At 47.2% G+C, this 27501-nt stretch overlaps 12 non-coding genes across 12 annotated transcripts; all 12 read left to right on the forward strand.

Annotated features, from left to right (window-relative positions):
• Positions 1 to 4049: 4049 nt before the first annotated feature.
• Positions 4050 to 4123, forward strand: Trnai-aau (transfer RNA isoleucine (anticodon AAU)). Its single transcript has one exon. It is a non-coding gene; the product is annotated as a tRNA-Ile (tRNA).
• Positions 4124 to 4278: 155 nt separating this feature from the next.
• On the forward strand, positions 4279 to 4352 carry Trnai-aau (transfer RNA isoleucine (anticodon AAU)). The gene has a single exon. It is a non-coding gene; the product is annotated as a tRNA-Ile (tRNA).
• Positions 4353 to 4507: 155 nt separating this feature from the next.
• Trnai-aau (transfer RNA isoleucine (anticodon AAU)) lies at positions 4508 to 4581 on the forward strand. Its single transcript has one exon. It is a non-coding gene; the product is annotated as a tRNA-Ile (tRNA).
• A 3356-nt stretch (positions 4582 to 7937) lies between these two features.
• On the forward strand, positions 7938 to 8011 carry Trnai-aau (transfer RNA isoleucine (anticodon AAU)). Its single transcript has one exon. It is a non-coding gene; the product is annotated as a tRNA-Ile (tRNA).
• Positions 8012 to 13081: 5070 nt separating this feature from the next.
• Positions 13082 to 13155, forward strand: Trnai-aau (transfer RNA isoleucine (anticodon AAU)). Its single transcript has one exon. It is a non-coding gene; the product is annotated as a tRNA-Ile (tRNA).
• A 155-nt stretch (positions 13156 to 13310) lies between these two features.
• On the forward strand, positions 13311 to 13384 carry Trnav-aac (transfer RNA valine (anticodon AAC)). Its single transcript has one exon. It is a non-coding gene; the product is annotated as a tRNA-Val (tRNA).
• A 5009-nt stretch (positions 13385 to 18393) lies between these two features.
• Trnai-aau (transfer RNA isoleucine (anticodon AAU)) lies at positions 18394 to 18467 on the forward strand. Its single transcript has one exon. It is a non-coding gene; the product is annotated as a tRNA-Ile (tRNA).
• Positions 18468 to 23591: 5124 nt separating this feature from the next.
• Trnai-aau (transfer RNA isoleucine (anticodon AAU)) lies at positions 23592 to 23667 on the forward strand. The gene has a single exon. It is a non-coding gene; the product is annotated as a tRNA-Ile (tRNA).
• Positions 23668 to 24182: 515 nt separating this feature from the next.
• On the forward strand, positions 24183 to 24256 carry Trnai-aau (transfer RNA isoleucine (anticodon AAU)). Its single transcript has one exon. It is a non-coding gene; the product is annotated as a tRNA-Ile (tRNA).
• Positions 24257 to 24413: 157 nt separating this feature from the next.
• Positions 24414 to 24487, forward strand: Trnai-aau (transfer RNA isoleucine (anticodon AAU)). Its single transcript has one exon. It is a non-coding gene; the product is annotated as a tRNA-Ile (tRNA).
• A 155-nt stretch (positions 24488 to 24642) lies between these two features.
• On the forward strand, positions 24643 to 24716 carry Trnai-aau (transfer RNA isoleucine (anticodon AAU)). The gene has a single exon. It is a non-coding gene; the product is annotated as a tRNA-Ile (tRNA).
• Positions 24717 to 24869: 153 nt separating this feature from the next.
• On the forward strand, positions 24870 to 24943 carry Trnai-aau (transfer RNA isoleucine (anticodon AAU)). The gene has a single exon. It is a non-coding gene; the product is annotated as a tRNA-Ile (tRNA).
• Positions 24944 to 27501: the final 2558 nt, after the last annotated feature.

Below are 27501 nucleotides of genomic sequence, written 5' to 3' on the forward strand. Positions count from 1 at the left end.
TAATGGAAACCAGTAGTAAGTTGCCCTCTGCCTTAGGACACAAAAAAGTTGCAAATTAACTTTTCAGAATTTATTTGCTACAATTTTATCAATGTACTCTAAGTACTTCTTGAAAATTTATTTAATTTTTGTTTTTCCGTTAAAATGATCACGCCGAAAATCTAGATATTTTTGTGCAGCAGCAAAATATTGCAGTCGACTCTGCCTCTAGGCACGACTTCCACTCTTGAAAAATGTAACGAGCTCTATCGAAACTCATCTCATTGATTCCCGTTAAGGATAGCTCGGATGCCTGAGACAGTCTAATGAATGTTTTTGCAGCGAGTCTCGCACCAATCCAATAGTTTTCAATTTCTTTAGCGCGACTGCAATGCATATATATTTCTAACTCTTTGTCAGGTTGATTCAAATGTGTGATGTCTAGCAATTCTTGAAGTGTGCCTTTCGCCGCTATTCCCACCCACCCAAATGTGTTTCTCCTGGTCGATAGGCGGCGCCGCTGTCGAAATCATACCGCTACCTCCATCAAACTTCGGGTCGTCCGTCACATGCCTGAGCACGATCACCTCTAAGAATTCGAGGTGTTAGTAGGCTGGGAACAATGTGGACAAGAGTTCGTTAGTGTCGCGAAGACGAAAGAATTCCTGCAGAACCGATGTTAAGATGACTATCGAAGTTAATGCGATTAACATTCACACGATCTAGCGAACAAGAAGCGACACATTGTGTTAGCTAAGACACCTTTATTTAGAATCCGTAGTGTTTCTCCTGATGTTTCAAGTGAATCGGCTATATGCGGCCGTACCCTGTCTCCCTGATTGACCCGCTCTGTTATGACTATCGCTCGCCAATGTTATCTCACGATAGTAGAACAAGTACCGCAGGCCGACGGTGCATGCAGTGACGACGATGGAATTACGAGGTAGGAATGATGTCAATAGAACAACGAAGGCATATAAGGACGACGGCATGACGGCGATGAGATGATTCTGAAGTGATGGCGATAAATTATTGCGACGAATAGTCATGACACCGATGTTCTAATCTGGATTGATTGACTGTAATAGCACAATACGGAATGAAATAGAAATTATGCTGATGGAACGGAAGGTGGTATGACGACCAACGCATTTAGTAATTTTTAGCCAACCAGACACTCTTCTGAATAACATACCAGCCTTCTCCCTTTATTTTCTCCTATTCCTTCCCAAGACGCTTTGCAAACATATCTTCTGCCGTTGAGCTCAGTACGCCAGTGCTCTAGCTCATTAGGGCACGATCACACGTTTACAAACGTATCTTGCCAACAAGTATATTATTCAAGCTCGAACTTAGGGGGAACATTGAGCTTGGGGGCTCATATCGAAATACATGGGAAATCGGAAATAGTTTCCCAGAGCAACCAATGCACCAAATTTGATGAGTTATGTTGAATTTAGAAAAAAAAGTTAAAGTGTAGTGATTGCATGGGATATTTTATTATAGGCTGTCTACATTTCTTGCGTCAAATTTGAAAGAATTGCCAAATTTCGAAAAAGAAAACTTGGCGTATAGAGCCATATAGCTCAGCAGCTAAAAATGATATCGGAATTCTGTAAACTGCACCTAATAATACATCGAAAGCGAATAGCAATCATATATCATACACCATCCTGAAATATACCACTATGCTGTGAATGTTGCATTTTCAAAACCCTTCCAAACATTATATCAAATTCACGTCGGTTTTAAGGTAAAGCAAAAAAAATTGTTCGATTTTGATGCTCCAACGGGTGAAGTTTATAGAAATGCCCTATTTGCTTTTAATGGCTGAGTTGGGGATTTGTAAACTTAATGCTTCTATTTTTTTTTCAAATTTACGAACATCCTGCAATTCTTTGAAAACCTTACACTATCTAAACGAAAATTCTAATTGCTGCACTCTCTGCAATTTAACTTTCCCTCTTAAATGCAACGCATTTCATTCAAATCGGTTCAGCGGTTTTCTCATAAAAGCATTCCTGCATTTTACAGGTATTTGATAATCCGGCATCGAAGATAGGCCCGAGCTAAAGCTTCCTCTTAAACAATGGATCCCGCCAGTTTTATGGGAAACCCATGAAACAGAACCCTGACGTATACGCAAGACCGTGGCCACAGTGGTGCATAAATAAAAAGTCTGCTCAAAGAAAAAAAATATATATTCAACGGAAGCTTCGCGGGAGCCTTTATCTCGGCCAGACATCTCTCAAGAGTGCGGACGAGCTTTCTGGCGAGGTGTCTAGCAAAACCGTCGATTCATTGTCAGTAGAGCAAGTAGCTGGCCGTCTTCGAGATAACGCTGATACACAAGCGCGCTGTTTCCAAGCACCGAGGTGAAGCCACAGCTTCAGGGTGTGTTTCTTTTTATTGCGCTTTCTTTAGTTGCGCGTCATAGCATACGTCATAGCGGGAATTTCGAATTCTTTAAGGTCGATACGCCACGTGGTGGCGAAAAAAGGAAACTGTACGAAATGTCCCTAATTCCTGGTATTGATATATTGAAGCAATGTGTCTGGCAATCACTGAAAATGTCAGAAGACGTGGTTTTAGGCTGGCAGCGGCCGAAGTTAAAGTACTCGCGTATGCAGACGACATCGCAGTGTGTTGCACAGACAAACCAAGTATAACCGAAGCAATAACTGTAGTGAAGCACTTCTGTGACGTCACAGGCAGCAGAGTAAATTGGGGCAAATCCCTTGGACTATGGCACGGGGAGTGGCCGTCTGCACCGGACCACTTCGCGAACGTGAACTGGATGAAAACTCCTGCACGGTATCTAGGTGTTCCCCTCGACAGCTACAACAGCAGCGAGGAATACTGGAGGAGTCAAACCAAAGAAATAAAAGATAAAGTAGACAGATGGCAAGGAACTAACCTGTCTATTTTTGCAAGAGCGACAGTTTGCAATATTTTCTGTATCTCTAAGTTGTATTATGTCATGCAAGTGCTCCATTGTTCCCGGGCAAACGTGCAAAGGCTACACAGAGTGTTTGCGGTTTTCATCTGGGGTTCGACATGGGAAAGGTGCAGCCGAACAAACTTGTTCAGAAGAGTGAAGGACGGGGGTGTGGGCTTAATTCAGCTCTTTGTTAGACAGCTGGTAAACAGATTTTTGTTTTTTCGCGATACGCGAGACCCTTTTTTGCGCACTGTTTGCCAGCTCAGGTTGAGCGACGCATTGCCGGAACATGTTGTCAGTACAGAAAGCATGACCGGAACACTTCGTGGGTATCTCAAGGAAGTGGTCGAAAGTGTACGCTTCCTCACTGTGCGTTTTTCAAATGATTACCTTTGTGAAGTGAAAAGGAAAACACTGTATAGAGACCTTGCTGATGTACTTTTCCCAGTACCATTATATAGAGCCATATGCAGTGGAGGGCCAGGACAGGATGTGCTTAAACGGGTGAAACGCATGGAGGTGTCACCCGGGGTAAAAACATTTTTCTTTAACCTTCATACAGGAACGCTCCCCGTCAAGACTTTTATGAAAGAACGGGGTTGTACTGTACCATGGGGATCGCACTGCTTGATCTGCAAGCAGCCCGAAACCATAGACCATGTTTTTTTGCACTGTTGGGAGGGGATTTACTTCTGGGACGTGTTACAGCGAACACTAAAGAAAGAATTGCCAGTGGACCCCCATGGGATCAGGTATCTGTCAATTAAGGACGATGACGGGGTACCTTATGACTTTATTATGCTGATTGCACTCCACTGTTTATGGCGGGCTCGTATGGCAGGGTACCACTGTGACCCCGACGCGAGGCCCGCGAGGATTTATTTCAAAGAATGTGTATCTCGCTTTATTGAAGAACAGAAAATGAAAGTGTATGTACCGGATTGGCTGTCAAGGGTGGTTCCTCTGGCAGCCATGAAGGAATTTTAACGTGACAACGTCGGTCCTATACGGACGGACGACTTACTTGTTTTTTTTTTGTACAACAGCGTGCATTTGTGTTATTGGAGTGTGTGGTAATTTGTATGTACTGTCTTATGTCGAAGACCGGCAATAAATAAAAAAAAATTGTGGCCTGCTAGCTCAGTCGGTTAGAGCGTCGTGCCAATAACGCGAAGGTCGTAGGTTCGATCCCTGCGCAGGCCATGGTGTTCCTTTTTATGCGCACTCTAAAGCCTTCAGTCGTTATTTTTAATTTTTCTTTATGCGCAGTCGGTTTTTTTGTCTCGCGCAGCCGCCACCCACGCGCCGCAAGAGCGACTCACATTTGTCGTTTAAATGCCTCATCTATCTTCTCATGTGGCCTGCTAGCTCAGTCGGTTAGAGCGTCGTGCTAATAACGCGAAGGTCGTAGGTTCGATCCCTGCGCAGGCCATGGTGTTCCTTTTTATGCGCACTCTAAAGCCTTCAGTCGTTATTTTTAATTTTTCTTTATGCGCAGTCGGTTTTTTTGTCTCGCGCAGCCGCCACCCACGCGCCGCAAGGGCGACTCACATTTGTCGTTTAACTGCTTCATCTATCTTCTCATGTGGACTGCTAGCTCAGTCGGTTAGAGCGTCGTGCTAATAACGCGAAGGTCGTAGGTTCGATCCCTGCGCAGGCCATGGTGTTCCTTTTTATGCGCACTCTAAAGCCTTCAGTCGTTATTTTTACTTTTTCTTTATGCGCAGTCTGTTTTTTTGTCTCGCGCAGCTGCCACCCACGCGCCGCAAGGGCGACTCACATTTGTCGTTTAACTGCTTCATCTATCTTCTCATGTGGCCTGCTAGCTCAGTCCGCGTGTTGTGTGTTTATGCACCTAATACAGTGGAAGAAAGGGCAAATTTCTTTCTTAACCTACAGCATCACCTCTCGGTGCACAAAATGATGGCCTTAGTTGGTGACTTCAATTGCGTATTGAGTGCCCAGGATAGGTCTACGCGACGCATAGTTCATGACAAAAGCAGTGATACCCTGGCACAGATTCTACGCGAATACGAATTGGAGGACATCGCTGAGTGTTTTCGGGGGGACCGAGACGTGAGGTATACTCAGTTCCAGGGCACAAGTCACGCGCGATTGGACCGTATTTATTTGTCAGATGACTTAGTCGAAAAATTCCAGTATTATGCAGTGACTGCAGTATCCTTTTCTGACCACTGCCTGGTAAAATGCAGGGTTGGCCACAAGAAAGAAGGAAGCAAATTTGTGTGGGAACTGTGGAAAATGAATGCGGAGCTGCTACGGGATGACACTTTTAACGAAAAGGTAGTGGCTGCTCTGAACACTTTTGGAAATGACAGTTCCATCAAGTTAGGCGAGGAATGGGAGTTGCTGAAGCAAACTATTAAAATGAAGGCAATCGAAAGGGGTAGCGTACTGCAATATGAAAAGAAGGCAAGAGAAAACGCTTTAAAATCAATGCTGGATAAATTTGGGAAGCTCGAATGCACGCAACCGGGCGCTTATAAAGAAGATATGCGTGCCGTTAAGAAGAAGCTTGAGGCGTTTGACGAAGAGCGCTACCGGGGTGCACTGGTGCGCGCGAGAGCAGAAAGGCTGGCATGCGGCGAAATGCCTACGAAAAGAGCGCTGGGATTAGAAAAAAAGCACTCCAGACGCAAGCATATTGAGGCCATCGAACGCGACGGGGTTGAAGTAACCGATAACCATACCATAGGGTGTGCTTTCTTTGAACATTTTCAAAAGCTTTTCGCATTCAGGTCCGTCAATATGCAAGGATTCAAACGCCTATTTTTGGAGCGAATACCGCAATTGTCGAGCGAAGTAAAAGATACGTTAGAACAACCAATAACAGAAAACGAAGTGATGAAAGCTATCGAAGACCTGAACCCTGGCAAGTCACCAGGACCAGACGGTCTTTGTGCAGTTTGGTACAAAACTTTCAAGGACCACCTAGCTCCTAGTCTAACCGCAGTTTTCAATGAAGCATATGAACTGAAAATGCTTCCACCATCCTTTGGCCAGTCCCATACAGTACTAATTCCGAAAACAGAAGAGACTGAAAAGCTCAAGCAACTTTCCTCTTACAGACCCATAGCGCTGACTAACTGCGACTACAAAATATTGATGAAGGTACTGGCACGTCGGGTTCAGTCAGTTATCAAGGATATAGTCGGCCCGCACCAGACGTGCGGCATCCGCGGAAGAACGATTTTGACCAACATTCATAAGATAAAGTGCGTACTAGAGTGTTGTGACGCCATGTACGATGCAGTGGCGATCCTCCAGCTGGACTTGGAGAAAGCGTTTGATTGCGTTTCGCATGAGATCTTGCTTACCATCCTGAAACATGTCAATTTTGGCCGCATAATCACTGAGGGGGTGATCATGGCGTACCGGAGCTGCTGTACGAGACTTATAATTAATCAGACATTGGGGGCCCCCATTAATGTGAAGCGCTCCGTTCGCCAGGGTTGTCCACTCAGCCCACTCTTGTTTTGTGTTTACCTAGAAACTTTGTGTCAGGCTATAATCCAAAATAATCACATTAACGGATTTCAACTGCAAGCAGCAGAGGTCAAGTTATTGGCTTATGCTGACGATGTGGCTGTATGCTGCAAAGATACGCAGAGTGTGTTGAATACTGTTAGTATCGTCAGAAGGTTTGGTGAAGTCACTAATAGCTTTGTGAACTGGCAGAAATGTTTGGGTTTTTGGCATGGAAGGTGGGCGTCTACCCCAGACCACTTTTCGAACGTAAGCTGGGTTACGACACCAGTTAAGTACCTTGGTGCACCCCTTGATGCCTACAAGGACAGTAGCGAATACTGGAAGGAGCGGACAAAGGAAATAAAAGAAACAGCGGACAAATGGAACGCGGGCTACTTGTCAATATTTGCGAGAGCTACAGCATGCAACATGTTTCTTGTCACAAAGATCTGGTACGTAATGCAGGTCCTACAGTGTTCTCGGATTAATGTGCAGAAACTGCACTGCGTGTTCGCTGTTTTCGTGTGGGCATCAAGCTGGGAGCGATGCAGCCGAGATAATCTATTCCGGCGTGTTAAGGATGGCGGTCTTGGGTTGGCGCACCTCTTCTTGCGTCAACTCGTGAACAGGTTCTTTTTCTTTCGCGATACGACTGACCCTTGTCTGCGCACCGTTATCCAAATGAGACTATCACGAGCCCTTCCCGAGTTTGTTGTTGGTACAGAAACAATGACAGGTCCAGTTCGTGGTTTCTTCCGGGAAATAGTTGATAGTCTTTCTTTTCTGCGTGCTCGTTTTTCAAATGCATATTTGTGGACTGTAAAACGGAAAAAGTTATATCGAGATTTGTGTGATAGTGTTTTGCTTGTACCCATGTACAGAGCCGTGTACAGTGGAGGCCCAGGCCTAGACGTTCTGAAAAGGGTGAGAAAGATGCCAGTGCAACCAGGCACCAAATCGTTCTTCTTTAAATTGCATACCGGTACTTTACACGTTAAAACATTTCTGGAAAAACATAAGTTCTATTTGCCATGGGGAACCAACTGCCTTATTTGTAGAAAACCGGAAAACATAGATCATGTCTTCATCCACTGTTGGGAGGGGGTCTATTTCTGGGACGTGTTGCAAAGAACCTTAAAAAAGGAGTTACCGATAGATCCCCAGGGAATCAGGTTTTTGCCTGTAAATGACGACGAAGGATTCCCGTACGACCTGATCATGCTCACGGGCCTCCACTGTCTATGGCGCTCGAGAATGGCGGGGTACCACTGTGACCCTGATGCCCGACCGGCGCGTGTATACTTCCGTGAATGTATGCAGAGGTACATAGAAGTACAGAAATCACAACAACCCGTTCCCGAGTGGCTGTCCAGGGTTGAACCCCTGACAGAATTCAAGGAATTTTAACAGACAACGTCATGCCGCAGTAGCGGACCGCAACAAATGTATATATTGCTGTTTTTGTATAGTTTTCATTGCAATTTGTGTTGTTCTATGTCGAGGACTGGCAATAAAGAAGAAAAAAAAAGGCCTGCTAGCTCAGTCGGTTAGAGCGTCGTGCTAATAACGCGAAGGTCGTAGGTGCGATCCCTGCGCAGGCCAGGGTGTTCCTTTTTATGCGCACTCTAAAGCCTTCAGTCGTTATTTTTACTTTTTCTTTATGCGCAGTCGGTTTTTTTGTCTCGCGCAGCCGCCACCCACGCGCCGCAAGGGCGACTCACATTTGTCGTTTCAATGCTTCATCTATCTTCTCATGTGGCCTGCTAGCTCAGTGCCCGGCCACCGTAGCGTGCGGACGTGCGTCTCATGAGCTCCCAAGGAGCAGGTATAGCCGCCCCCCGAGGCGGCGGTAACAGGTCAACCGAGATGTTCAGCCAGGACTACCAAATTGTTTTGCCGACTTTTCCCTCAGGTACGACTGTGAAGGACACTGTCTTTTTACACGCCGATTTGAAAGCCAGGCCGTATAGGGTCGAACATTTTAGAGATGCACTCGAGCAACTTTCGCTACTGCCGGAAGTGGTCGCACTAGGTGCTTATCAAATGAATCATGTCTGGGCGGTGACGTTCTGTGACAACGAAGCAAAGAAAAAGATGCTGGCCGCTGGAAACTTCACTGTGAAAGACCGACGCTGCGTTGTAGTCGATCCGTGCAACCAGGCGCTAAGGATAAAGCTGTACTGGCTTTTGCATGGCGTTCCCGATGAAGACGTGCGCACTGCATTGGCTCCATTCGGCAAAGTCCTGGAAGTCACCAGAGATAAGTGGCGTGTTCAAGGCTGTAACGAGAAGAATACTACAACGAGGTCAGTGACCTTACAACTGAAGGTGAGCGTGAGTGCGGATGACTTGCGGCATCAACTGCGAGTTGCGGAAGACCTGGCGCTTGTCTCTGTTCCGGGCAGAGCACCGCTCTGCCTCCGGTGTCACGGCATCGGACACATGCGACGAGACTGTCGTGTCCCACGCTGTGGCCATTGTCGCCGCTATGGCCACGATGAGACCATGTGCGTGCGATCTTATGCATCAGTAGCAGGACCACCACGAAGTTATGATACGTCGGAACATATTATGGACCTGAATGACGCCAAGGAAGCTACACGGGAAGATGAGCATGAAGACTCCGCTGTGACAACTGTTGAGACAAAGCCACCCGGAAAGAAAGATACGAACACGAAGGACACCAACGAAGACGAAGGCCCCGTAGCCGCGGCAACTAACACAGACAAAGAGCCCGCTAGTCAACATGAAGTTGCTAATACGACTATGCCTTCAAAAGATATAATTGGAGTGACGGAAGCTCCCGAGGTCGCAATGGAAACAGTTACCAGCGCTGCAGCGAAGCGTACCCGTGATGAAACCCAAGACAACAGACAGAACAACGGCCAGACGAGCATAGGGGAACTACCTACGAAGACGGGCACTGCTCGTCGCAGCATAACGCATTTCAAGCCCAATGTACCACCCGACCGGAGACCGACGCCCACAGAGCTCCCGCCTTAGCGAGGGAACTGTTTGTGTAGTGAGAACTCGAACAGTCCGATCACTGATCGGGCCTCTTTATGTGACAAGATGGCTCTAAACCCACCAGCAACAAAATGATGTCGGAGCCTACCATCCTGTCGAACGGCGATGTGAGTACTACAAGTATTGTAAAACCTGTTTATATGGTAACAAACTAAAATTTCCTTTACGCGTCATGGCGACCTTAAATGTGCGTCGCTTGTCAGCCCGCAGGAAACAATACCAGCTAAGTCGCCTTCTCTTAGAAAATGATCTGGATCTGATCGCCGTACAAGAAACAAAAATCGAGACCGAAGAGCAAACAGATCGAATGGTGGAAACTTTCAGAGCTAGATTTGATATTTGCGTGTCGCATGCTGTGGGTACGTCTGGAGGCTGCTTGATATTATATCGGAATTCTATAGATATTGTTGAAGAAGCAGTTATAGCATGCCATAGTGGCCGGTTTGTTGTGTTGGATTTTGGATTTTGTGGTATGTTATGGCGGGCCCTATGCGTTTACGCGCCTAATACACCCCAAGAAAGACGTGATTTTTTTGGAACTATAGAATCGTATGTAAAGTGTTACCGAAATGTCATCCTGTTTGGCGACTTTAATTGTGTGCAAAGACCAGAGGATAGAAGTAAAAAGTTACTGGCGAGAGACAAAAGTGCGATGTATTTGAGAGAAGTTGTAAATGAACATGACCTAGAAGATGTAGGAAGCGTACTAGTCTCTGGAAACGGCACGGCGTACACCCACTTCCAAGGTGATTGCCATGCCAGGTTAGACCGTATTTATGTGCCTGCTCTTTTTTTGGCTGAATGTGTTGACTATCACGTCAAATGTGTTAGTTTCAGTGATCACTGTTTAGTAACAGTTACTGTGCGCACAAAAGAAAAAGCTTCCAAATTTAATTGGTTTACTTGGAAGTTCAACGATAAATTATTACAAGATCAACCTTTTCTTGAAAAACTAAAAGAAAAGATACATAACTTGTTGTGTGATGAGTCAGGTAGCATTTCAGCTTCATGGGAAATCTTTAAATCAGAGATAAAACTTGCTGCGATTGACCGAGCATGTGTGCTACACAGATAAGAAAAAGAGAAAGAAAAGGAACTTTATACCACGCTAGAATTTATGATTGCAACGGAAAACTGCAAGCCGGGTTTGTTTGCAAAGCAAATAAAAGAAATTAAAAGTAAGCTAGAAGCAGTTGACATTGAAAGATATCGAGGCGCAGTAGTCAGGGCACGGGCAGAGCGGTTTTGGTGCGGGGAAACGCCCACCAAACGAGCGCTAGGCGATGAAAAGCGGCATGCAGTAAAAAAAGAAATAAACGAAATTTGTTATCACAACCGTGTTACCACAGATAGTAATATCATTGAAATGGCCTTCGTTGAACGCTTCCGTAACTTACTAAATCATAAGAAAGAAAACACCGAGCTGTTTAAAAATAACTTCCTGCCACTAATGCCTAAATTAGAAAAAGAATTATGTGAGGAGTTAGAAAGACCAATTACCGTGAAAGAAGTTGAAAAAGCAATTGATGAATTAAGTCTTGGTAAGTCACCTGGACCAGATGGGCTAGGGGCAGCTTTCTATAAATGCTTTAAAGCAGAAATGGCAGAAGTATTGCATCACGTTATAAATGAGTGTTACGAAATGAAAAGGATGCCCCCATCATTTAGGATGACACATATGGTACTAATTCCAAAGACCAATGATCCTTTGAGGTTACGCTCTGTAGAGGCTTACAGACCAATAAGCCTCACAAATGTTGATTATAAAGTTCACATGAAAGTGCTTGCTAAGCGACTTCAAAAAGTAATTAAAATACTAATTGGACCTCACCAGACCTGTGGAATCCAAGGAAGAACGATATACACTAATATCCACGTTGCCAGAAGCATACTTGAATCATGTGATGCCGAAGAAGGTCGGGTTGCCATGCTACAGTTAGTCCTTGAAAAGGCGTTTGATAAGGTTACACACGAAATATTACTATTAATACTGGAACACACCAATGTAGGTTCTGTCATTCTAGATGGTGTGCGAATGGCTTATGAAGGCTGTGCCACTAAACTAGTAATAAATAAGCAACTTAGTGAAAGTATAACAGTTACCTCTAGTCTGCGCCAAGGATGTCCAGTCTCGTCATTGTTATTTGCTCTGTATGTAGAACCTTTCTGTTTAAAGATTCTTCAGAACTCCACTATTCAAGGCTTCCGATACTGTAATAATGAAGTCAAAGTGTTGGCATATGCCGACGATATTGCTGTGTTTTGTTCAGACATAAAAAGTATTGAAATAGTAGTGAAAGAGACTACAGCCTTTTGTGAAGCCACAGGAAGTGCTGTCAACTGGACAAAAAGTCTCGGCATTTGGTATGGAAACTGGCCAATCACACCAGAGGTGTACTGCAACATGCAATGGTCGAATTCGCCAAACGTATACCTTGGAGTGCCACTGCAACACCATAATTCAACGACTGGTTATTGGCTTGAGGAAGCTGATAGAGTAAGAGACCAGACTCAGAAATGGGGCGGTCACAAATTCTCAGTATTTACAAGAGCAAATGTGTGCAATACATTTCTAGTGGCCAAAATATTCTATCTATTGCAGGTATTGAGTATGACAAGAATGACAATACAGAAACTCCACCGTGTGTTTGCAGTTTTTATTTGGGGCTCCAGCTGGGAGCGCACAAGCCGATGCAATCTGTTTCATGCAGTGCGGAACGGCGGACTAGGGCTGTCACATTTGTTCTTGAAACAAGTAGTTTCAAGATTTATCTTTTTGCGTGATCAGAGTGATACATTTTTGAGAACTGTAATACAAGTACGCCTGCGGAACCATCTTGCGGATTATGTTGTGTCAACCAGCGCTTCAACACATGGTGCACTACCATGTTTCCTACGCGAGGTAGTGGCTGCTTATCGCATTGTTCGCGCGCATTTTTCTCTTGAATACCTTTGCATTGTAGGAAAGAAAAAGTTGTTTAAAGATTTAGCGGATGTTTTTCTTCCGACACCTTTATATAGGGCAAACTATTATTTGGGTGATGAAAGAAACGTGTTGAAAAGAGTTAAGCGAATGCCTGTACGAAGCTCTGCGAAAACATTTTTCTTTCAATTGCACACAGAAACGCTCCCTGTGAAGCCATGGCTTCAAAGCAAGGGTATTTTTGTTCCCTGGACAATAAACTGTAGAATATGCCAGAAACCGGAAACTATTGAGCATATATTTCTGGATTGCCACGATGCACGATTTGTGTGGGACATTCTTCAGCGCACAATTAAAAAAGATTTAGTAGTCACCATTTGGCATACGGTTCTTGCCTTATGACGAAACAGGGGGCGTTCCTAGTGATATGGTTATGTTGCTTTGTATGCATGCACTTTGGAAAACACGGATGGCAGATAGATATGCTGACATTGATGCACGACCAGCGCGACAACATTTCATGGAAAGCGTTATCTATACAAGAGATGTACTGAACTTTGCGGTCAACGCTCCTCAATGGGTGACGCAATTGGATGAATTCGGGTCACTAAAGCCTTTTTAAAATTGCATCATGCTCAAGACTAGCTGATGTATTTTACCTTTTAAAATATTCCTCACTTGTATTACTGTATGTTGTTGAAAACGGAAATAAATAAAAAAAAGGCCTGCTAGCTCAGTCGGTTAGAGCGTCGTGCTAATAACGCGAAGGTCGTAGGTTCGATCCCTGCGCAGGCCATGGTGTTCCTTTTTATGCGCACTCTAAAGCCTTCAGTCGTTATTTTTACTTTTTCTTTATGCGCAGTCGGTTTTTTTGTCTCGCGCAGCCGCCACCCACGCGCCACAAGGGCGACTCACATTTGTCGTTTAACTGCTTCATCTATCTTCTCATGTGGCCTGCTAGCTCAGTCGGTTAGAGCGTCGTGCTAACAACGCGAAGGTCGTAGGTTGGATCCCTGCGCAGGCCATGGTGTTCCTTTTTATGCGCACTCTAAAGCCTTCAGTCGTTATTTTTACTTTTTCTTTATGCGCAGTCGGTTTTTTTGTCTCGCGCAGCCGCCACCCACGCGCCGCAAGGGCGACTCACATTTGTCGTTTAACTGCTTCATCTATCTTCTCATGTGGCCTGCTAGCTCAGTCATTCTGCTTCCGGCCACCGAGCGTGACGGTTCGTAGGATCATGGCCTCTTCAAGGGCAGCGACAGCGGTCACTTTGGCCGCGGTAACAGGACCAACGACGATGACAACGAATATCCGTTTATTCTGCCTCAACTGCCCCAAGGACGAGTGGCGATTAATACCGTGTTTTTGCACGGTGATGTGCGTGCCAGACCTTACAAGGTCGAGGATTTCAGGGACGCCCTGCTGCCGACAGGCTTGCTGCCGGAGGTGCTATGCATAGGGGCGTACCAGATTAACCACGTCTGGGCGGTGACCCTCAAGGATGCGACCGCCACAAAACGACTGGTGGCCCACAAGGAGCTCCAGATGAAGGGACGACGGTGCGTCATCGTCGACCCACAGGACCAGCAGGTGAAGCTTAGGCTTCACTGGCTTCTGTACGGCGTGGCCGACGAGGACATCCGGACGGCGTTCGCGGCTTTCGGCAAGGTGGAGGAGGTAAGCCGGGAGAGGTGGCGCGTCCAAGGCATGGGCGACAAGACGTCAACCACCAGGACCGTGCTGCTGAAGCTGAAGAGCGGCGTTAAAGTGGAGGACCTTCCACATCAGGTCCGCGTTGGCGGAGAGTTGGCCTTGGTAGTTGTTCCCGGCCGGCCCATGCAGTGCTTGCGTTGCCAGGGCACGGGACACGTCCGCCGTGAATGTAAAGTCCCCCGCTGTTCACGGTGCAGACGTTTCGGCCACGTGGACGCTGACTGCGTGAAATCCTACGCCGCCGTGACGGGCCCTGCTGCGACTGACATTGCGGCGGAGCACGTCATGGACGTGGTGGAGGCGGAGGACGCTGCGAAAGGAGCCGGAGACCCGGTACCACTACCGACAGACAGTGCTGCGTTGGACGTAAATGCAGACGTCAAGGTGGCTAAGGCCGCTGCGAAGCCGAGTATGTCGGCACAAGTCGCGAATGCAGAGGCGCAGGTGACGGGGGGCGTTTGTGAAGACGCACCCTTTGACGACACGGCGGCAATGGAACAAGACGAGGGGATAAACGACGGCGACCGGACTACGACTCCCGCTCCAGTCAAGCGACCCCACGACGAGACAAAGGACCGAGAGGAGGGTGCAACGAGTTCCAGCGAGGGGCCGCCGACAAAGACGCCTCTTGGGAGGCGATTAGGCTTCAAGCCAAAGCCCAACATCCCGCCGGAGAGAACGCCTGGCGACAAAGCGCCTCCCACGAACAACGCCGGCAAGCCGGAAGGTCCCGGAGGCGGCTAGCCGAGGGCTAGTCGTGAAAGGTAAGCACCATGCTCCTGGGCCTACCTCATTCTTTAGTACAGCATGGCACCTGAGCCGTCTCTCAGTATTGCCACACTAAACGTGCGAGGCTTGGCGGCTAGCCGTAGGCAAAGTCAAGTCCTACGGTTGGTCACTGACCACGACATAGACGTTCTAGCTGACCAGGAGACCAAGGTTGACGGGGAGGAGGAGACCGGGAGCATGGTGCGGCGTTTCACGTCTAGATATTATGCGGTCGTGAGCCACGCGGTAGGGACGTCCGCTGGATGTGTCCTGTTGGTTAAGAAGTTACGAGAACTGGTTGTTCAAAGTGTGTTTTCATGTCAGTCAGGAAGGATTGTTATGTGCGATTTTGTTTATTGTGAAGTTGAATTCCGAGTCATATGCATATATGCGCCGAATGGTGTTGAAGAACGTGCATTATTTTTTTCCATTCTTTTTCAGTATATTAGCAGTGAAAAGTGCATGCTTTTGTTGGGGGATTTAAACTGTGTTTTCAGTGCTCGGGATAGATCGAATAATGCTGGTATCCGTGATAAAAGCAGTCATATATTGTCTAGGCTGATTAGTGAAAGTGAACTAGACGATGTATGTGAGTGTCTGGAGGGGGAGAGGGAAGTGATGTATACGCGATTTCAAGGCAGTAGCCATGCGCGGTTAGACCGCTTGTACATGTCACAGGACATGATTCCAAAGTGCCACAGTTATTCTGTTGCACCTGTGTCGTTCTCCGATCACTGCTTGGTGATGTGTACCATAGGAATTAAGAAGAGTCAATCTTTCAACTGGGACCAATGGAAAATGAATGCCTTACTACTAAAAGACGCGCCATTTGTAGACGCAATTCATGAGGCCGTTATGGAATTAAGCGATGAATGTATTGAAACAATAGCAGAGAAGTGGGAATGGTTCAAACAGAAGGTAAAAATGAAAGCAATAGAAAGATCGAGCTGCTTAAAGTGTGAGAGGGAAATGAAAGAACGACACTTACGAAAGATACTTAATCAGCTGACAGCGCTGGAGTGCGAAGAGCCAGGGGCGTATAAGGAAGATACGCGAACCATTAAAGAACAAATTGAACAGTTGGACAAAGCACGCTATCAAGGTGCGATTGTGCGCGCAAGAGCAAACGCATTAGTAGCGGGGGAGACGCCCACCAAAAGGGCGCTTGGACTTGAAAAAGCTCATGGTCGACGTAATCATGTGGATAAGATCTCGTGGAACAGCACGCTTGTCGACGATAGAGCATAGGCCGAGCGTTTTTAGACTATTACCAGTCACTGTTTGCATATCAAGAAGCCAATGTAGATGAGTTCAAAAAGGTTTTTCTCAGTCGCATGCCGCGATTGAGTGACGACACGAAGGACCTATTAGAAGGGAATATCAGAGAGCACGAAGTCGAAAAAGCAATAAATGATTTGAACAATGGCAAATCACCCGGACCTGACGGTCTCAGCGCATGTTTTTATAAAGCCTTCAAGAAAGAACTGTCGCCCCTGCTAACAGACCTGTTTAACGCTGCGTATGTGAACAAAGCTTTGCCGCCTTCTTTTGGTAAAGCGCATACCATCTTGATACCTAAGAGTGACAAAGCGGAGAAACTTAGGCTCATGACATCTTATAGGCCGATATCGTTAACCAATGTTGACTATAAGATTTTCATGAAGGTTTTGGCAGCCAGACTTCAAAGCGTCATCAAAGAAATAGTTGCAGACCACCAAACGTGTGGGATCAAAGGGAGGTCAATTTTTTCGAATATTCACACGATGCAGGTGCGTGCTCGAGTGCTGTGACATCGCTTACGACGGCGTCGCAGTGCTCCAGCTTGACCTCGAGAAAGCGTTTGACTGTGTGTCTCATGATATCTTGTTTGCCATTCTGGATCACGTTAATGTAGGTGCCATCATCACTGAGGGAGTGGCGTTGGCGTATCAGAACTGCACAACACGCTTAATTGTGAATAAATCATTGGGGGCCCCCATTAACGTCATGCGTTTTGTGCGTCAAGGCTGCCCCCTCAGTCCTCTTTTGTTTGCAATTTATATAGAAACGATGTGTTTGGGAATAATTGAGAATGAGCAAATACGAGGTTATAGCTTGGCAGCCACAGACGTCAAGCTCCTGGCATATGCAGATGATATACCCGTGTGTTGTACAAACAGAGAAAGTGTAACAGAAACGATACGCGTTGTAAAACAGTATTGTGATGTGACGGGCAGTAAAGTGAACTGGGGTAAGTCCCTAGGTTTGTGGCACGGAGAGTGGTCTTCGGCCCCGGACAACTTTGCGAATGTGAGCTGGGTGAAAATCCCTACCAAGTATCTCGGTCCCATGGACAGTTACAAACATAGCGAGGGATACTGGACGAACCAAATAAAAGAAACAAGAGAAAAAGCAGACATGGTGGAAAGGCATCAGCCTGTCCATTTTCGCAAGGGCAACTGTATGTAATATGTTTTTCATTACGAAGTTGTGGTACGTCATGCAGACGTTGTTTTGTTCAAGGGTAAACGTGCAAAGGTTGCACAGAGTGTTGGCCGTTTTTATCTGGGACTCCAACGGGGAAAAATGTAGCCGAACAAACCTGTTCAGGCGGGTGAAGGAAGGGGGGCTGGGCTTGGCGCATCTTTTTGTACGACAGCTTGTCAATAGATTTTTGTTTTTTCGGGATGTGCGCGATCCATTTCTGCGTACGGTATTACAGCTCAGGTTAAGAGCCGCTTTGCCGGCACTCATTGTTAGTACCAACAGTATGCCAGGAACGATTCGCGGCTATCTAAAAGAAGTTGTTGATAGTGTGCGCTTTCTTTCTGTGCGTTTTTCTTTCGATTATTTATCTAGCGTGAAAAGAAAGACGTTAAATAGAGATGTATGCGATATTGTATTCCCAGTGCCATTGTACAGAGCGGTATACAGTGGAGGACCAGGACAGGATGTCCTTAAACGGGTGAAAAGAATGGAGGTGCCTACTGGGGTGAAAACATTCTTTTTTAGGCTACACTCAGGAACACTGTCAGTGAAAACATTCATGGAAGAACGTGGCTTCCTTGTACCATGGGGCTCATATTGCTTGATCTGCAAGCAACCTGAAACCATAGATCATGTGTTCTTGCATTGCTGGGAAGGTGTCTACTTCTGGGACGTCCTAAAACGGACAATGAAGAAGGATCTTCCATTGAGTCCGCATGGGATAAGGTACCTAGCGATAAACAATGAGGACGGAGTTCCATACGATTTAATAATGCTCCAGGGCCTCCACTGTTTATGGCGGGCGAGGATGGCTGGGTACCATTGCGACCCAGACGCTAGGCCTGCACGCATTTATTTTGGAGAGAGTATGTCTCGCTTTGTTGCAATAAAGAAAACACAAGATTGTGTACCCGATTGGCTGTCGAGGCTAGAACCTTTGACAGCTTTAAAAGAATTTTAGATAGACAACGCCAGTCCATGTAGGACAGGTGGCTTTTCTGTTTTTCAATATGGTTTGTAGTTAATTTTGTGCTATTGTTCTCTAGTGTGTGCTCTGTAAATTGTCAAAGACCGGCAATAAAAAAATGGCCTGCTAGCTCAGTCGGTTAGAGCGTCGTGCTAATTACGCGAAGGTCGTAGGTTCGATCCCTTCGCAGGCCATGGTGTTCCTTTTTATGCGCACTCTAACGCCTTCAGTCGTTATTTTTACTTTTTCTTTATGCGCAGTCGGTTTTTTTGTCTCGCGCAGCCGCCACCCACGCGCCACAAGGGCGACTCACATTTGTCGTTTAACTGCTTCATCTATCTTCGCATGTGGCCTGCTAGCTAAGGATTCTACTTCCGGCCACCGCAGTGAACGGACGTGTGATGACGGGCTCCGTAGGAGCGGCTTCAACGGCCATGCCTGGCCGCGGTAACAGGGCTACCGAAGAGGAAAGTTCATACCCGGTTGTTTTGCCAGGACTGCCTACAGGGCGTTTCGTTGTAAATACTGTTTTTTGCACGCCGATATCAGGGCCCGCCCGTATCGGGTCGAGGATTTCCGGGACACGTTAGCTCAGCATGAACTGCTCGCCGATGTTATCGCCCTGGGGGCGTATCGGATGAGCCACGTCTGGGCCGTTACTCTTAAGGATTCTGAAGCGGTAACGAAGATTGTCAGCGTCGGTGAGGTACTTGTGAAAGGAAACCGCTGCCTGGTGATCGATCCCGCGAACCAGGACGTGCGACTCAAGCTTCACTGGCTGCTACACAACGTGCCGGACGAAGACGTACGAGCCGCCTTTGCGTCATACGGGAAAGTCACCGAAGTTTCCCGGGAGCATTGGCGTGTGCGGGGCATGTCAGAGAAGGGCTCCACAACGAGGCTCGTCACACTTAAGCTGAAAGCTGGCGTGAAGCTCGACGACTTGCCGCACCAGCTCAACGTTAGCGGTGGGTTGGCGCTCGTCGTCGTTCCAGGTAGGCCTCCGTTATGCCTTCGCTGTCGTAATACGGGCCACATCCGTAAAGATTGTCGGGTCCCACGTTGCGGAGCCTGCCGACGGTTCGGCCACGAAGAGGGCCAATGTGCCCGCACTTATGCGTGCATCGCTGGCCCCGGTACAAGTGAAGACTCGTCTGAGCTGCTAATGGACGAGGCGGATGCGGAGGATGCAGCCCGTGAAACTGGGCAACCAGCGACGCGGGATAGGCCTACGTTGACGCCACTGACGAAGCAGAGTGCGACGACGTCCAATGCAGTAGCGGCGGCCGTGCAAGTGCAACGTGAGGTTCAGCCGGAATAAGACGGCACGCTAGAGGATAAGACGACAGCTGCGGACAAAACTCCCGACAACATGGAGCCCAAGAACCCCGAGACCATGGATTTCAACCAGGAGGCTGCCGCTCTGACAGCTGGGAAGCGCTCCCGCGAGGAGTTCGTCGGTGAAAAGCAAGAGCCGGGTGGTGGCAGTGACGAGCCGCCGCCGAAAACCCCAGGAATTCGGCGCTCTACCCTAAAACCGCGGCCCAACTTAGCGGCCGAGACACGACAGGCGGACAAACCGCCTCCGTAGTCTTGCAGTGTATTCCTGTGCGTGTGTGAGTGGGTGCATGTGGTTTTCTTTCCCGGTTGTGGCGGCAAGTGTATCCACTAGATGGTGTGCACTGCTTTGGAACTGCCGGCAAAGGAATGCCTGCGGTTTTTCCCGACGCCTCCACACGGACTCGAGGAATGGCGACGCAGTACAGTGCTCCCTGTGGAATCAAGTATGGTGTGCAATGTATGTCACCGGCCTTTTTTCCTAGCGCATGGCGACGAAACTTGACGTAGCATTACGCGTAGCGACTCTCAATGTCAGGGGCCTTGGCGCTCGAAGGCGTCAATGTCAACTTAATCGTCTTCTCGCTGACAACGATCTGGACATTGTAGCCGTCCAAGAGACGAAGATCGACAGCGAGGAATCTGCTGAGCGTATGGTGTCCACATTTCGTGCACACTTCAATGTCTGCGTTTGCCATTCTGTTGGCAAATCGGGTGGGTGCGTCCTGTTTCTCCGCAATAGTTTAGGAATCATCGTGGAGTCAATTTTTTCTTGTCCGAGTGGTCGCCTTCTCGTAGTAGACTTTTTGTTTTCGAAGTTATGTTGGCGCATTATATGCGTGTATTCACCAAATGTAGACTCCGAACGCCGCGTTTTTTTTAACCGTCTAGAGTCCTACATTGTTTGTGACAAACTGCTTTTGCTTGTGGGCGATTTCAACTGTGTGTGTGCCGCTGCCGATAGAGTGAAGTGTACGCCTGTGCGTGATAGGAGCGCACAATTGTTAAACGGTCTGGTTCATGACAATGGCTTAGAGGATATTGGCAGCATATTCACCTACGGGAACAGACCGCAATACACGCACTTTCAACGAGATAGCCATGCCAGACTGGATAGGATTTACGCATCCGTTGAGCTTGGACCCCTTTGCACAGATTACAAAGTTGAACCTGTGGCTTTTAGCGATCATTGCCTGGTGATCGCAAGTTTTGGTGCGAAAGAAAGGAGTACGCGCTTCAACTGGAATCTCTGGAAATTAAACGCTAAACTCTTGGAGGACGAGGGATTTGTAAAGGACATTGAAGATGAAATGCAGAAGCTGCTCGAGGAGCGGTCCAGTATCTTTGCGGTTCAGTGGGAAGACTTCAAGGAGTGGCTAAAAAGTAAAGCCATAGAAAAGAGCTGCTTCAACCGACACAAAGAAAAGCAAGAGGAAAAAGCAGCGCGCGAGCAACTGCAGTTCTTAATAAGCATGGAGAGTACCGAGCCTGGAAAATATGCGAAAAATATAAGGGATGTGAAAAGCCAGCTTGAAAGATTAGACAGTGATAGGTACAAATCAGCAGTTATACGCGCAAGAGCACAGAAACTGTGGGCCGGTGAAACACCAACGAAGCGAGCTTTAACAGATGAAAAACGATACGCTTGCCAGAAACAAATCAGGCAGATAAGAAACGGTGATGAAATTTCAAACGATGCTAATGAAATCCAGCAGGTATTTAAAGAGTACTTCAGCGACCTTCTTGGCCATGCGAGAGAGATGGGTGATGCTTTCTGTTCTGATTTTTTGTCTCTCCTGCCAAGACTTGAGGACGATGTAAAGGAGCGTCTTGAGATGCCCATAACGGAAAACGAAATTGAAGCTGCAATAGAAGACCTACAGAATGGTAAAGCTCCAGGACCTGATGGGCTTGGTGCCGAGTTTTACAAAACATTTAAGCCCATAGACGCTCAGTTACTATTACGAGTCTTGACTGAGGCGTATGAACGAAAGCAAGTACCACTGTCATTCACCACGTCGCACATAGTGTTGATCCCAAAATCAGATGACCCAGAGAAGCGTTTGTTGGTGGGGTCCTATCGCCCGATCAGCCTCACCAACGTTGATTACAAAATATACATGAAGGTCCTAGCGAAGAGATTACAGGGCGTGATAACGAAATTGGTTGGACCGCATCAGACTTGCGGAATCAAGGGACGTAGCATTGCCACGAATGTACACGTCGCACGTACAGTTTTGGAATGCTGTGATGCGCTGGGGGATCGAATTGCAATGATGCAACTAGATCTGGCAAAAGCCTTTGATCGCGTCTCACATGATGTTATTTTTTGCATACTAGAGCACGCTAACGTAGGACGGGTGATCATAGAAGGCGTCAGAATGGCGTATGCAAACTGCACTACGCGCATCATTGTAAATGGGGACCTTTCAGACAAGCTGGTAGTGCGTTCATCAGTAAGGCAGCGATGCCCATTGTCGCCCCTTCTGTTTGCGGCATACCTAGAACCACTCTGTTTGGCTGTAATCAAGAGTGAACGCATCTCAGGCTTTCGTTTACAGTCAGCACATGTCAAAATCCTCGCTTATGCGGACGACATTGCAGTATTATGTTCAAACAGAGACAGTATTACTGAAGTGATCAGCGTGGTTGATGAATTTTGCAAGCAAACGGGCTGCCTGATAAACTGGGATAAGAGCTCTGGTTTTTGGCATGGTGACTGGGAAACGATGCCCGATCATTTCGCGCGACTGCGATGGTCTTGTCTGCCAACGTAGTATCTCGGTGTCCCCCTTCAGTATTATCGGGATCCAAGTGAATGTTGGAATGAGCAAGTGTCAAGGGCGAGGGAGAAAGCAGATGCATGGCAGGGTAGGCCGTTATCAATGTTTTCGCGCGCCTCCGTCTGCAACCTTTTCCTTGTATCCAAAATATGGTACATTATGAATGTTTTGTGTGCAACGCGGGCCAGTATTCAAAAGATACACCGTGTTTTTGCAGTTTTTATTGGGCGTCTAACTGGGAGAGAACCAGTCGTACCAACTTGTTTGTTTCTGTTAAGGAGGGAGGGCTTGGCCTTGTGCACTTATTTCTGCGTCAAGTTGTGTCGCGTTTTATATTCCTCCGAGATCAAAGGGATACTTTTCTGAGGACTGCTATCCAAGTAAGGTTGCAGAGACATCTCTCAGAAATCCTTGTGTCATCGTCTGAGAGTATGTATGGGGCTATCAGTGGGTATATGCGAGAGGTTGTACTGTCTTTCCGGCTATTGCATGTGCGTTTTTCCATGGAGTATTTGTGCAATGTTTCGAGACGAAATCTGTATAAGAATCTTGTGGACACAATGTTGACGATTCCTATTTATTGTTTACCTCACCGTGGAGGCCCAGGGCAAGATGTTCTGAAGCGAGTTAAGAGAATGCCGGTTAACCCATCCGTGAAATCCTTTTTCTTTAAGTTACACTCTAACACACTTCCTGTTAAGACGTGGCTGCATGAAAAGGGGATTTTCGTCCCATGGACGATTAACTGCCTGTTATGCAAAAAGCCTGAGACAGTAGAACATGTGTTCCTTGACTGCTGGGACCCAATTTTTCATTGGGATGTCCTCCAGCGAACCGTCAAAAAAGATTTTCCACTGGACCCATATGGCATCAGGTTCTTGCCCATCGCAAATGAAGCAGAAGTACCATTTGACCTAATCATGCTTTTGGGCCTCCACAGTCTGTGGAAGACGCGAATGCAAGTGCGACATGCAGATGTTAACGTCCGTTCGACGCGCGAAAACTTTATTGAAAGTGTTGTGGCCCTTAGGGAAGTGTATCGGGCGCAAGCTGAACCGCCCGAATGGATTTCTGTACTCGATGACTTGACTGTAATGAAAAGATTTTAATCCCTCCTACGTCAGCCAAAGTAGGCTGATGTTTTTATCATTTGTATTTTGTTGTTTTGCTTGTCACCATCGGCAATAAAGAAAAAAAAAGGCCTGCTAGCTCAGTCGGTTAGAGCGTCGTGTTAATAACGCGAAGGTCGTAGGTTCGATCCCTGCGTTCCTTTTTATGCATCCTTTTATCCACGGTGTTCCTTTTTATGCGCACTCTGACGCCTTCAGTCGTTATTTTTACTTTTTCTTTATGCGCAGTCGGTTTTTTTTGTCTTGTGCATCCGCCACCCACGCGCCGCAAGGGTGACTCACATTTGTCGTTTAACTGCTTCATCTATCTTCTCATGTGGCCTGCTAGCTCAGTACGCTTTTTGCCAATAGATACCTCAGAGCAAGTACCGTACGACCTCATTATGGTCCTGGGCCTCCACGCTATGTGGAAAACTCGCATGCAATTTGAACATGCAGACTTGGTTGTAATACCGGTGCGAGAACACTTCATTGAGAGTGTTGTTTACGTGAGAGACGCTTACAAATCACTGCCTGATCCACCACAATGGATGTATGTACTCGATGAACTGGTGTCACTGAAAAGATTTTAGTGCTGTGTTGGCCAAAGTGTGGCTGGCACGTTTTATCATTTGTAACATTTGATTTTGTACGTCGACGACGGCAATAAAGAAAAAAAAGCCTGCTAGCTCAGTCGGTTAGAGCGTCGTGCTAATAACGCGAAGGTCGTAGGTTCGATCCCTGCGCAGGCCATGGTGTTCCTTTTTTATGCGCACTCTAACGCCTTCAGTCGTTATTTTTACTTTTTCTTTATGCGCAGTCGGTTTTTTTTGTCTCGTGCATCCGCCACCCACGCGCCGCAAGGGTGACTCACATTTGTCGTTTAACTGCTTCCTCTATCTTCTCATGTGGCCTGCTAGCTCAGTCGGTTAGAGCGTCGTGCTAATAACGCGAAGGTCGTAGGTTCGATCTCTGCGCAGGCCATGGTGTTCCTTTTTATGCGCACTCTAAAGCCTTCAGTCGTTATTTTTACTTTTTCTTTATGCGCAGTCGGTTTTTTTGTCTCGTGCATCTGCCACCCACGCGCCGCAAGGGTGACTCACATTTGTCGTTTAACTGCTTCATCTATCTTCTCATGTGGCCTGCTAGCTCAGTCGGTTAGAGCGTCGTGCTAATAACGCGAAGGTCGTAGGTTCGATCCCTGCGCAGGCCATGGTGTTCCTTTTTATGCGCACTCTAAAGCCTTCAGTCGTTATTTTTACTTTTCTTTAGGCGCAGTCGGTTTTTTTGTCTCGTGCATCCGCCACCGACGCGCCGCAAGGGTGACTCACATTTGTCGTTAACTGCTTCATCTATCTTCTCATGTGGCCTGCTAGCTCAGTCGGTTAGAGCGTCGTGCTAATAACGCGAAGGTCGTAGGTTCGATCCCTGCGCAGGCCTTGGTGTTCCTTTTTATGCGCACTCTAACGCCTTCAGTCGTTATTTTTACTTTATCTTTATGCGCAGTCGGTTTTTTTTGTCTCGCGCAGCCGCCACCCACGCGCCACAAGGGCGACTCACATTTGTCGTTTAACTGCTTCATCTATCTTCTCATGTGGCCTGCTAGCTCAGGCTACTTCCGGCCGTGATAGCAAACGGACGCGCTTGTGGAATGGGCTCCACCGGAGCGGTATCAGCGGCCCGGGTGGGCCGCTGAAACAGGTTTTTTGCTGATGACTCCCAGGACTATGAAGTTGTTCTGCCGTCGCTGCCAACAGGTGCGTCTGTTGCGAATACTGTTTTTCTTCACGGGGATTTGAAAGCAAGACCTTATCGTGTAGAAGATTTTCGGGACATGTTGGTTCATCTTGGAGTGCTCCCTGAAGTAATAGCTTTGGGGCCGTTCCAGATGAACCACGTTTGGGCCGTCATGTTTAAAAGTACCGAAGCTACTAAGAAGATGGTAGGAATCGGTGAAGTACGGTTCAAGGAGAAACGGTGCCTTGTGGTTGACCCCGGAAATCAAGATGTGCGTGTGAAGCTCTACTGGGTGCTACATAATGTAGCAGACGAAGAAGTGCCTTCTCCTCTGGCATCATACGGGAAAGTGAGTGATATGTACAAGGAGCGCTGGCAAATGCATGGAATAGCTGACAAGGGCTCGTCAACGCGCACACTTGGTCTGAAGCTCAAGCCTGGTGTGACGCTAGAAGATTTACCCCATCAGTTGCGGGTTGCAGGAATGATGGCTTTACTCGTCGCACCGGGACGGCCCCCGCTATGCTTGAGGTACCATGCCACGGGTCATATCAGGCGTGACTGCCGGGTACGGCGTTGTGCTAAGTGTCGGCGACATGGGCATGATGAAAGCAGCTGTGTGCGAATCTACGCAAACGTGGCGGGCGTCAAAGCGAACGAAGAAATATCGACGGAACATCTAATGGACGAGGCAGACGCGGCTGAAACTACCCCCGAGGCAGACAACTCGCGAATTCCTGGTGCAGCTAGCGCCACCCATCTAATCCAAAAGGATGCAGCCTTTACTGAGGAAGTGACTGCGAATGCTTCCACCGAGGCTGCAGAGACACAGGTGACGTGCGCCCCAACGAGCCAAGGCAATGCACCTCGCATGAGGGTCGAGGAAGACCCTGTAACTACAGATGTCACTATGAGTAGTGCCAACAACCTTGCGTCAAAATGACTCCATGAAGCTGGCAAAGACGGGCACGTGACCGACCAGATTGACACGGATGAGCCGCCAGTGAAGACACCTATTCGAAGGGCTACATTGAAATTAACACCGAAAATACCACTCGAGCCACCGCCCGAGCGGAAACCGCCGGCTCAGCCGGCGACTTGACGTGACGTCCTTTTTTTTTTTCTTTCAACCGGACAATAGCAGCGGAGTTGACCGGAAGAGACAATTCGTCGATGCTGCCACGGCGAAGTCAAAGTTGGAATCAAAATGGCTGGAGTGACATGGATATGCTTTATAAATGTGAGTGGGTTGTCTTGTGTTAAGGAAGGTACTACCATGCTGCTTTGTGTAGCGTAAAAAATGGCAATTACTCTTCAAACACCGCTTTATGTGGGCACCCTTAATTTGCAGGGCTTGTCGACGCGGAGGAAGCAATACCAGCTGAATCAACTTTTTATGGAAAATGAGCTGGACGTAATTGCCATACAGGAAACAAAGATTGGAAGTGAAGAAGGAACAAACCGCATGGTTGAACCTTTTAGGGTGTACTACAATGTATACGTTTCGCATGCAATTGGTACCGCCGGTGGTTGTGCGCTGTTTCTGAAACACTCCACAGGAATATCTGTTCACAGTGTGTACGCGTGTGACACTGGACGGCTTATTGTATGTGACATAACGTTGAAGGCCCAGAATTTCCGAATAGTTGGTTTATATGCCCCAAACGTAGCAAATGAGTGCAGATTGTTTTTTTTTAAAGTGTTGAACATTATCTGACCTGCGACAGGACTGTTATAATAATGGGGGACTTTAACTGTGGTGTGCTGAGTAGAGGATAGGGCAAGAGATTCCCCGATACGGGATGCGAGTGTATCAGTATTAAACTCACTGAATGTCGAACACGAATTAGAAGATGTAGCGTGCTTCCTATCAAACGGTACATTGCCTCGGTTCACCCACTACCAGCGGGACAGCCAAGCTTGACTGGACCGAATCTATGTTTCGGCAGATTTGGCACTCTTTTGCAATAAATACGATGTTAAAAACGTTCTTTTAGCGACCATAGCTTGGTTATATGTACGCTAGGCCCGAGGAAACCAGCGAAGTTTAACTGGGAGCTGTGGAAATGCAATGTTAAGATCCTTGATGACGAGTATATGTGAAGGAAATAAAAGGAAAAATTGGTGATCTACTGGAAAGTGAACCGGGGTGTTACGCTGAAGCATGGGAAGATTTCAAACAAAACGCGAAAATTTGAGCTATTGAAAGAGCCGGCGCATTGCGTAGACAGCAAAGGAAAGAAGAAACTGAGATGCAAAGT

Source organism: Dermacentor silvarum, chromosome 1 (assembly GCF_013339745.2).
Source record: "Dermacentor silvarum isolate Dsil-2018 chromosome 1, BIME_Dsil_1.4, whole genome shotgun sequence".
NCBI lineage: Eukaryota > Metazoa > Arthropoda > Arachnida > Ixodida > Ixodidae > Dermacentor > Dermacentor silvarum.